We start from the raw sequence: 12,062 nt of genomic DNA on the forward strand, positions 1-12,062 counted from the left end.
CGTGCTGCTTATTTGAATGCTTACACGTGCAGACATTATTGTAATTATTCAGAAACATTCATAGCTCATAAATTTAATTTATTTGGTTAGAAACTGGGGAATGGTTGCAGAGCTCATAGTATTGAAAATATTATTCAAGTCCATGGGATTTACTGCAGGTATTATGTGTTTTAACTTGCCTCATTTTCAGTCGTCGTTATTACTTTTTAATCAAAATAATGTTACATAGCTTCTCATTATACAAGCAGTATTGTCAGTGGTTGGGTTCTATAACTAGCATATTTTGTCCTGGTTTATGACTGCCAATCATGAAATAGCCCCAATGTGTAATAACTATTTGAGGGGTATGTTGATCACAAATGAAAGAATAAGTAAAATAATGCGTATAACAATCAATCATTATAATTCAATCGCATCCATGAATTATTATTCATTAATACACTTCAAATGTGATAAATCACCGCCGAATAGTAATGTCTATGTCACTTTTATAATTTATAACAAAATAAAAGAAAAATACATGTTTCGCTTCAGGTCAAGTCAAGAGCCGTAGCAAGGAAGATGTCAAATGTCGTAGCAAACCTAGCACAAGCAAATTAAAGCGATATGTTATCGCTATGTTTAGATTCTAAGCTGCGAAATAGTATCACGAGTTTAAGGGCACTGACTATTTTGTCAAATTGAGCCCTAAATTTGATGGGTTTGCCATATTAAGTATAAAATTTGGAACCGGAAGTTATAGTGCATCTTAAATGGACATGTTTATACATTATTATTTCTATGGTCTTCATCAGATTCTCACTGGAGTGTATGATTTGGGTCATAGATTTTGGCACTCGCTATTTATTTGACTAGTGAATTCATGCATATACTTTTCGCTGATTTCTGTACCAAATTGCACACATATGTAATTCCATAATTACATTATTGCTATTCAATGTTGCTATCTGAATCTATTAGTTGTTAAAAATGTACATTTTGTATTGAACCTTTACGTTCCACAAACAGTCTTGGTTTAATTGATTTCTACACCTTTTTAGAGCGTAATATCGAAATGGTGCCCAAGTATCTGCTCCAAAACTCCTTGTCCTCCCTTTTGGCCTGCCAATATCTCTTTCCCCCCTTCCCCTCCTTGACCCCCTATAATTTCCTTGACCCCTTATAATTGATCACCCCAGGGGTAAACATAATTATTGCGCCGATCCAAAGTAACCCAATAGCTGAATAGAGCCTCAATAAAATCCTATTATTTTGTCTCTGTGTAAAATTGTTTGATGATTATTCTTTTAATCTCCAAAATTGTAGCCCTAATTTATTCGATTCTATCTTCTGTCGAATGATCTTACATAATATTTAGTAATTCCGAACACCCCTGGCAAGCACCCTCATATGCCTTAATTGTACCAAGTTGAACGCATAGTATTATACTACGCATGACGTCACCTCATTAATATTGCGAACCTGCTCTACGTGGTTGGAACTTTTGAGGTAGTCTCGGGTGCTTTTAGTTTCACCACAGTGGTTTCACACGCGGTTTTTTGTTACCGTCTTTAACATTTAGAAATTAGTATAAGGCTTTCAAAGAGGATTTGATTTGCAAAATGTCTGTAACTATCCCACTGCAATACAGAATAATATACTCTTACGAATTCTTGTAACATGAGCCAACTTCGATGTTGCTGTGCTGTGATCTGAGTCAACTTGTTCCTTTTGATATTTCCGCCTCATTTTTTTAATCAAATAATTTCAATCTATGAACGTCAGTTTTCCTGTAACGTAAATGATATTATATTTCCTTGATTAGACACATCGTAGACAATTCAATTGCGATATAACTATTGCCTCACATTGTTTTTACTTCTTGTCATACTTGTTGAACTATCTGTTATTATTCTATTTTAACAAATGAAATCCAACTGATTATGAATGTCAGTTCTACTTGATATTGACTTATCACATTTTTAGGAGACAAGGTCGGATAGTGTGGGTTTCTTTGCGTTCCATTAAAAAGAGCACAATTTGATTTCAAAGAGTAAAATCATATCATAGTCTTATGACAGAATTAGCGTCATGTCTTTATTAAGCTTATTTCATAGTTTAACATTTTGACAGGTATTTCAATTTGCGATTTCAATTTGTGCTACGGATTTGAAATTGACCTTTGCAAAGAATGATGAAGTAAGCAAACAAATATTTTTTTTAAATCGTTGAATCATTAACTTAAATTTTGTTTCTTTGATTTCAACTGGCCTTGCATAGATTCACCACTTTGATTTAACTTTGATTTCACAGCTCAATCGCCAAAATGTGAACTGTGGAATCTAATCAAATTCTCACGACCGGACCGTTTCTTACTTACAAAAATGTTAATATGTACGCTTCAGTCATATTCTAAATTTGATTACCTTTTCTTGAAAGGGTACAAATGGGAATTATCATTCGTTTACGTTGCACTTTCTTCAGGTGAGATTTCCCGTTTTGTGCTAGGAAATGCCACTTTTTCCATGCAAGCTTTCTCAAGAGGGTACTGATAATGTATAGTCAAGTGGAGCTGGAGTGGTAAATGATAAGACGAAACAGAATTGCATTGATTTGAATAATCATAGATTATATGAATATTCTACATTGCTCAACATACTGCAGAAACTTAATTCACAACATATATAAATATTTGGATTTTAATGTCAGTAAAACAGTCAATATTTGGATTTTAATGTCAGTAAAACAGTCATGATCACGCTTGAGTAACATAGCTGATTTTATCGTGTCTATTGATAATGTTGTCTGAGAGCCGATATACTGTCTTGTCAGCTTTATTTTAACATTTATAACGATAAAACATTCTGTGAGTCATTGAACCTAGTTCAACAACGTGGCAAGCGAAAATTGGTAAAGAATGAACCTTCAAAGAAATTTTCATAACTTTTGCTTTTTTGTCCAACCTGTAAACAAAAATAACAACAATAAGAAAAAAAAAAAGACACGTGGTTGGAACTATTGAGGTAGTCTCAGGTGCTTTTAGTTTCACCACCAGTGACGTAGATTTCTTTTTGACATGTGGGATGCGGTTAGAAAAAATTTCTGGAAGTATATTGAATCCAGCACCTTTTAGCGACAGAATAAGTTTATGGTACAAATGCGCTAAAGCTAAACTGTTGAAATATGTTGCAAAAGTGGAATAACGGACCTTTCGGAATATGGGGGAAAAGTGGAATAAATTCTCGCGAAGCGCGCACAAATATGGCCAATTATGAGGTTAATTTGGTCAGAAACTCACATACAGCCGTCAACACGGGGATGATTGTATGGCCAATCCCCCTTGGCAAAATATTGGGGGATTTATCCACCACAAATCCCCCAGCATCTACGCCTATGTTTACCAGAATGGTTTTACACGCGGTTTGTGTTACCGTCTTTAAAATTTTGTAAAAGGCTTTCAAAGAGGATTTTATTTGCAAAAACTATCCCACTGCAATACAGAATAATATACTCTTACGATTTCTTGCGGCATTCGATGTTGCTGTATTCTGAGTCAACTTTTGATATTTCCGCGTCATTTTTTTAAATAAAATAATTTCATTGTATTAACGTCAGTGTTTTCGTGTAACGTAAATGATATTATATTTACTTGATTAAACACATCGTAGACAATTCAACTGCAAATAACAAACTATTGCCTCACATTGTTTTTACTAGTTGTCATACTTGTTGAACTATCTGTTATTATTCTATTTTAATAAATGAAATCCAATACACTGATTATGAATGTCGGTTCTACTTGATATTAACTAATTACATTTTTAGGAGACAAGGTCGGATAGTGTGGGCTTCTTTACATACCATTAAAAAGAGCACAATTTCAAAGAGTATAAGTCATATCATAGTCTTATGACAGAATTAGTGTCATGTCTTTATTAAGCTTATTTCATAGTTTAACATCATGACAGGTATTTCAATTTGCGATTTCAATTTGCGCTACGGATTTGAAATTGACCTTGGCATGATGAAATAAGCAAACTAATACAGACTTGACATATAGTATGGAATATTTTTTCGTGGAATATTTGTTCGCAAAATTTCAAGACTATTGTTTTAAGCAGGTCTGGAAAGGGTCTGCATAAATTGCACGGGCTTAAATAATAATTTGGGTGTGTTGGGAGATGGTGCAAAACAATTTATTTGATAGAAATGTGCTTTCCATAAGATTATATTATGATGCTCATATGTAGCGAATTTGCCAAAAATGGCGGATTTAGGGAACCTGAATTTGAGCTGGGGGGGGGGCACAATTTCGGACTTTATGCAAAATTGTTGTTATTATTAAATTTATAGGGGTTTGAGGTGATATTTATTAAACTTCGTCAGCAATTGGCATTTATCACGGTTGAAATACACTTGCAATGTATCAACTTTCTGATCATGGGAGGAGCTTAAAATATGGCTCTTAAAAGTGGTATGTATTCAGAAAGTTTGAATAACCCCACTGGGGACAAATGTTATAAATTTACTCCTGATTGTCCAATGAACTCACTCTGCTACTTTATGTACAGTAACTTTATAACATTGGGCCCCAGGGGGCCATTCAAACTTTCTGAGTGGAGTGCTTACCACTTTTAAGAGCCATATTTTTAAAGCTCCTCCAACTTTCAAAACTGGTTGATTACAAGTGCATTTCAGTTCTGATGAACACTTAGTGGTATTTAGGTTCAGTAAATATCACCTTAAACCTCAATAAATTTGATAATACATGTATCAGAATAATGTTGCTCAAATTCAGAAATTTTACTCCAACAAATCCAATCAGTCTCATTAAAACCACCATTTTAGGCTAATTCACTACATTATGGGCGCCATAATGTAAACTAATGGAAAGCACATTTTCTGTCAAAAAATTGTTTACACCATCTCCTGATACACCCCAATTAACATTTAGCCCGTGCGGTTTAAGCAGACCCCTTCCAGACCAGTCTTGAAATGTTGAGAAATTATTCCATACATATTGTCAAGTTTGTATTACAAAATCGTTGTATCATCAACTTCAATTTTGTTTCTTTGATTTCAACTGGCCTTGCACAATTCACCATTTTAATTTTAGTTGGATTTCACAGCTCAATCGCCAAAATGTGAACTGTGAAATCTAATCAAATTGTGACGAGCGGACCGTTTCTTACTTGCAAAAATGTTAATATGACTTCCGTCTTACGTAAACCGAGAATTTACATATTCTAAATTGGACTACCTTTTCTTAAACTTGTGCAAATGGGAATTATCATTCGATTACGTTGCATTTTTGTCAGTTGAGATTTCCCGTTTTGTGCTATACATGAAGTGCCACATTTCCCATGCATGCTTTCTCAAGAGGGTACTGATAATATAAAGTCTAGTGACGCTGGAGGGGTAAGTGATAAGACGAAACAGAATTGCATTGATTTGAATAATCACAGATTGTATGAATATTCTGCATTACTCAACCTGCTGCGACGATAGTTTCAACTCGACATCAAGTTAATTCACAAAATATATAAATATTTGGATTTTAATGTCAGTAAAACACTCATGATCACCAGGGGCGTAGCCAGCTTTCTTGGTCAGGGGGGGCAAAATAAAATTTTGGGGGCACAGACGAAAAAAATTGCAGTTGCATCATACAATTATAGAGACTGTATGTCTTTGAGCTTCCCGAAAAGGGCCTTATTGGGATGATGTGCGCGCGTAGCGCCAAAAAAATGGTATTTTACACTATTTTCGCCCATTATCCGGCTATAAAGGGCTTTGTTGTTACAATGTGCGCGCGTAGCGCGGAAAAAATTTGTATTTTACACTATTTTGGCCCTGAATTTTGCTAGAAAAGGGGCTCCTTGCCCTTTTTCTTTTCCTTCGCCCTCCTGATTTTCTCTTTCATTTTTTTTCTCAGCGGGGCACTTTTTCTTTCATTTTTTTTCAGGGGGCACTCTGCCCCCTGCCCCCCCGCTGGCTACGCTACTGATGATCACGCTTGAGGACCGGAGCTGATTTTATCGTGTCTATTGATAATGTTGTTTGAGAGCCCACATACTGTCGAGTGAACTTTATTTTAACATTTATAGCGATAAAACATTTTGTGTGTCATTGAACCTACTGTCTGTTCAATTAGCTTAGATTCTTGAATTTTTAAGATATTTGAAAAAATATAAAATTGTGGTTAAAGTCATCAAAGAAAAGTAATAGCACAGCCTTAGACCTAACGTGATTTATACTTTTCAAATTCTGAAGTTCAATTTAAAGCCCCATTTCTTTTCAATTTTGATCTTTTCCCGCGATATTTTTTATAAAAAGCCGTAGAACGTCGGGTACCATAACCTTTTTTGAATCAATCCATTTAGAGCAATGGGGACGAATGTCATAATGCGCTGAGATAGTATTTATTCGACCATCCGCATCAAGAAGTATTGTCCAGCAATATAGCTATATTTGCCAGTATGCCTAATTTGTGTTTAAACCCTACTGTTGAAACGTGAACTAAGGTTTTCTAAAATAGGCCCAGCTTATATAAATGCATTCCTTCCATATTTATTTATTTATTTATTTATATTTATTTATTTATTTATTTATTTATTTATTTATTTATTTATTTATTTATTTATTTATTTATTTATTTATTGTGCGAATGGGTCTAAGAAGGTGTATGCCTATTATGAAAATACACATTTATTTTCAATTTGTTATTTCGTTTTGTTTGTTGAATACGATCTATGAGAAGGACATTTGGAAACAAAAGAACTTTTGTATAAGAAAATATTATTTAAAACAATCAGGTTACGGAAAATAAAGTCACTGTATATGAAAATGTCAAGCGAATGCTGATATTCTTGGGAAAGAATAATGGTATTAAACAAAACTCAATTTACATTTGACAGTTGAAATAAGAACGAAATCCATAATGTTAATGTCATTGTTTAGGAAAATAATGCTCAGAATAATGTTATGCATAAAACGTAATCGCGCCATATAATTTCGTGTAATAAAAACCGGTGGACCATCATCACCTATAGAGCCTATCCAATAACCGGAACGGTATAACAATTGAAATGGCAGGACAGATTGGTGGACAGATTGTTTTGCTAAATTGAATAGGGTCTATGCCCTAAGTTGAGAATGGACCGTCCCACTCGATTTGTAAAAAGGTCGCGAACCCTTTTGGTGGACCCAAGTAACTGCCTAAAATGAGGCAAAATTGAAAAGAAATGGGGTTTTAAATTGAACTTTGGAATTTGAAAAGTATAAATCACGTTAGGTCTAAGGCTGTGCTAACACTTTTCTTTGATGACTTTGGCCACATTTTTTAATTTTTTCAAATATCTTAAAAATTCAAGAATCTAAGCTAATTGAACAGACAGTAGTTCTACAACAACGTGGCAAGCGAAAATTGGTAAAGAACGAACCTTCAAAGAAATTTGCATAATTTTACTTTTGCTTTTTTGTCCAACCTATGAGGTTTACTGCAGCTAATGTGTAATTTGCATAAATGTCATCAAATTTTAAGTTATCGGTATTAGTTACTGTTTTCATAGCTTCATAGCTTCTCATATTCAAGCATAACTTTTGTCATTGGTCGGTGCCTATAAGTTTTGTCCTAGCTTATGACTGCCTGGCCGCGTCATGAAGTAGCCCCAATGTGGAATAACTATTTGCAATGTATGTTGATTACGAATGAAGGAATAAGTAGCATGTTATTATAAAAAAAAAATCGTAATGTATATGTTACTTATATCATTTATATTAATAGGAACAAAATGAAAGAGAAATACGTGTTTTGCTTCAGGTCAAGTCAATAGCCGCAAAAAGAAAAATGTCAAACGTCGTAGCAAATTTAACTCAAGCAAAAGAAAAACAAGTGTGTCATTTGGATTCTAAACTTAAATAGTTAGTGTAACGGGCTTAATGACATAGTTAAACGCAATAATTGATTTCATAGTCGAGAGTCTGAAGATTCAGAATATTAAATACTTAAATTCAAAGCATATACCGCTTTTTGGCAATAGTGAAGGACCACTATGTGAGTATAAATGCAAAGTAGATTGAGTCGTTTATACAGCTAAAACTACAACTTTAAGGTTATTAATTATTTTAAACTGTTGTGATTTGGTAGTTCACAGCATCTTACGAATGGTAGTGAGCTTTGGCAAAAACTGCATTGCTCAATTCATAGCGAGCGTGTAGAAGAATTAAAATATCACAGATATACTTTTATAGGTGCTGCGGTTCTTGAGTTACGTTGTAAAGAGGACTGAAACAACAACACTTTTGTAAAACGTACATAACTCATTAATAACAATAAATTAAACAAGTTTGCAAAGTATACGATTTGTAGAATGAACTTTTGCACAACATCACGGTGTTATTTTTCAATAATATATTGATCTAGATAAATGAAAATCGATTTTTAGGTTGCTTCGACCAACAATACCTCGTCTACCCTTATTACACATAATGCGACAAAGTGTATTGATTGGTTTCAAGGATGAGCAATTTGGCTATTCTAGATAAGAGTTACACTTACCCTATGGAAGACATGTCCTTAACCTTCCACACAGCGAGTGTGAATTTCAAATGGGGTTACATGAATGTGACTTCATTTAAAATCTGCACAGATTTAAAGTCATTACATGTCTTCCATTTCAACAGGAATAGCCCATTTTGCCAATTTAGGGAGTGTTCATAAATACTTTGGTAGGGGGGGCTGGAAAATATGTAGGGGGGTCATAAAATTTTAGGAGTTCTGAAGAGGGGGGGATAAGAAGGTGTTGGGTGTATGAACCGGGGGGGGTAAGGAGTTTTCGGGCACGTAGAGGGGGGGGTAAAACTTTAGCAACCTTAGTCCTGAAGCAAAAAATATAAAATAGCCTGAAATTTTTTTTGCGCGCTACGCGCAAATGTTCCCCTAAAACCAGAACAAAAGTTAATTCCAGATAAGGGTATTTGATCAGGTCCTTTATGTATTTTGAAAAGTCATTCAATATAAGTATGAAGTGTTAAAAATTGTCTTGTTGTCTATAACTTAATTTTGAGGTTTGTGTCAGTTCCTTCTGATCTGCTCTTTTAATCACCAAAAGACTGCAATAACTTTGTTCTTCTTTAGTGTTGACAATTTTACAATAATGTTTCATGCAGTACAGATTATTAATTTATTATCAACTAAATCATGTTGCTTTACAATTATAGGCGGAGGAATCTTGGAGAACCGGGGTACACGTTTCCACCCCCTAATTTTTCCATGGGGGACATCCCCTAAAGATCCTAGTAGGAGAAAAAAAAACCAATAACTGCCCTATGCAACTTTTTTAGCACATCGAAAAGCACCATGTTTTGGGCCCAAATAGGGTAAAATTGCAAAATTTTGCGCTTCGCGATCACACGAACTGGCCCAGCAAATAGCAAAATACCCCATTTCGGCAGTAGCGTAGCTAGACATGATCACATTTTGAACATGTGAGGGCGGGCTTCATTAAGCTTACTTGTGCACCAAGATCCTGTCTTAACTGTGTAATCCAATAGGAAAATGAAGAAAATTTGGATTTTGACCCTCAAAACTCCAATGTAGCATGATTTTTAAAAAAATCTGCATTTGAATAATATTTGATACTGTCAAGTAATGAAAGCCACATTTCATGAAACATTTGCGAAAGTTTTGTAAAATGGCCCTTCGTGCTCAAAAATTTAGCCATAAAGTACATGCACACATGTTATGACATAGGAAGCCATTGATAATGCTGGGACACACAATTTGGCCCATTATGATTTTGGGACATTCAGGCGAGCATACTTTTCCTCATAACATTGTCAATTATAGGCCTACATACATGATTGACCCCTCATTTTTTACGTTAAATGATTCTCTTTTTAATGAAAGCAATTTTAGATGAATTTATTAAATTTCAAAATGTTATGAACATGCCTAGCGTAGCCAGGGGGCAAGTGGGGAAAGTGCCCCCATGACAAAGATGAATGAAAAATGAAAGATAAAATCTGGAGGGCAAAGGAAAAGAATAGGGGCAAGGAACCCCTTTTCCACCCAAATTCACCCTGATCATGGGCCAAAATAGTGTAAAATACAAAACGTTTGCGCGCTGTATGTGCACATTGTCACAATAAAGCCTAGGCATTTTCACCGGGCATTTTCATCCCCATCATGGGCGAAAATAGTGTACAAATGAGGGGGGGGGGGGGTCAAAATAGTTTTGAACCTAATATGAGGGGGGGGTCAAAAAAGTTTTAGGTCCATTAAGAGGGGGGGTCAAAAAAGTTTTGGGTTCGCGAAGAGGGGGTTAAAAATTTTCGACATGAAAAAAATATTTTCCAGCCCCCCACCAAAGTATTTATGAACACTCCCTTAGCAATTAAGAAAATTGATTCCATGATGATTAAAGCCATTGTATTAACACAAAGCTATCTGTGTTTCAATGCACACATAAAAAACAAATTATTGGATTTTGAATCATCACCTGTTTTCACATAATAAATTGTGCAGAAAAGAATATCATGCTTCGGCATTGTGGTGATAAGAGCACCTTATCAGGGCTCCAGACAATAGGATGCTTCTCTTTGAAACAAAAATGTAACAGATCCAGAATTAAAACACCACCACATATTGTATCATGCTTTGCCCTTAGAAAATGAGAATAGTTTTATCATGTTCCATTAAGACGTCGGTCACCCCCATTTACACCGTATTTCTGTGGGCCCTGAGAGCGCACCAAACTCAGTAAATTGAATATATGAATACAAAAGCCACCCAAGTCCATACTATGGCCAAATTGAGTTAAGCATGGGAAAGTGTTGCTATACATAGGCCTGTCATATGTATGAAAGAACAACTCAAATTCATCCTCTGTGTCTATTGAGCATGCGAAAATAGCATGTATGAAAGAATCAACCCAAGTCCATGATTTGAGTCTTGTAACACATTGATTGAAATCCAGTATGTATAAAAGTCCACTTGTATCACATTCATTGCTGGAGAGTGACTTTTGAAAAAAATGGGTTTAATCAAGGAAAGTGCGTGGTTTATATTACATGGCAGAATGCTTATCAACATTATACATAACTGTGTGCTTTATTTTGTATTATCTTACTAGTGGTAATCTCATTCCAACATTATTGTCTTAGTATATGATTCAAAAAACCACCCATGTCCAGAATTTAAAATGAATCCCACGAAGTCCCTGAAATGCTAATCGTCATACCTAATACAGTTTAACCCACCCATTTGCACGTACAAGTTACCATATTGACCAGGTAAATCTAACTGAAGGAATTAAAATGATACACATGTTTTTTTCTCAAAATCACTTCCCATGGACTTGGGTGGGTTTTCGATTCATGTATTCAATTGTATTGTGAATACGAGGAATGTCGTTCTGATATCAAATATTTTAGATTTTTTTTGAAATACTGGATATAATACAAATTTTATGGCAAACAATTAAAAATTGATATTTTTTTTGTATTTTTGACATAAAACATTCCTTGAAGTAAACTTCTATCTAATGATATGTACTTAGCCGAGTATAATTTGAAATAATTTGTAGGTGGTTTTGGGAAACAAATGTATATCTTCAATAAGAAAGGTTTTCAAATGATGGAAGGATGGTGTGTCTGATGTGCTCTCAGATCTCACAAAAATACCTGAAAACGTTGCTATCCGAGCCCTTGATGATTAATAAGGTTTTATTCAGATTTCGGTTCGGTAGTAATGTCTAATGTTTGCATTTTCTTTCACTTTAATAATGAATGATTACTATTGGACTTACTTTATTAATATACCAAACACTGAGGTACAGTACATGTCAACATTCCCCATGTGTCATCTGCCCACTGCATTCCTACAATTGACCAAACTACCCGATTGATTTTCTGGATCCACCCTGATGAGAAACCAAATAGGGGTTGAAGGCCATTTTAATATACCTGACACCATCAAGAGTGTTATTTGTCTATAACCATCAGAGATCCAACAACTCAAACCAAACAGAAGAGTTTGGGGCCAGTCTACTTCTAATACTTCCTCTATTCCGTCCACGGAC

The sequence above is a fragment of the Amphiura filiformis genome, chromosome 3 (genome assembly GCF_039555335.1).
Source record: "Amphiura filiformis chromosome 3, Afil_fr2py, whole genome shotgun sequence".
NCBI lineage: Eukaryota > Metazoa > Echinodermata > Ophiuroidea > Amphilepidida > Amphiuridae > Amphiura > Amphiura filiformis.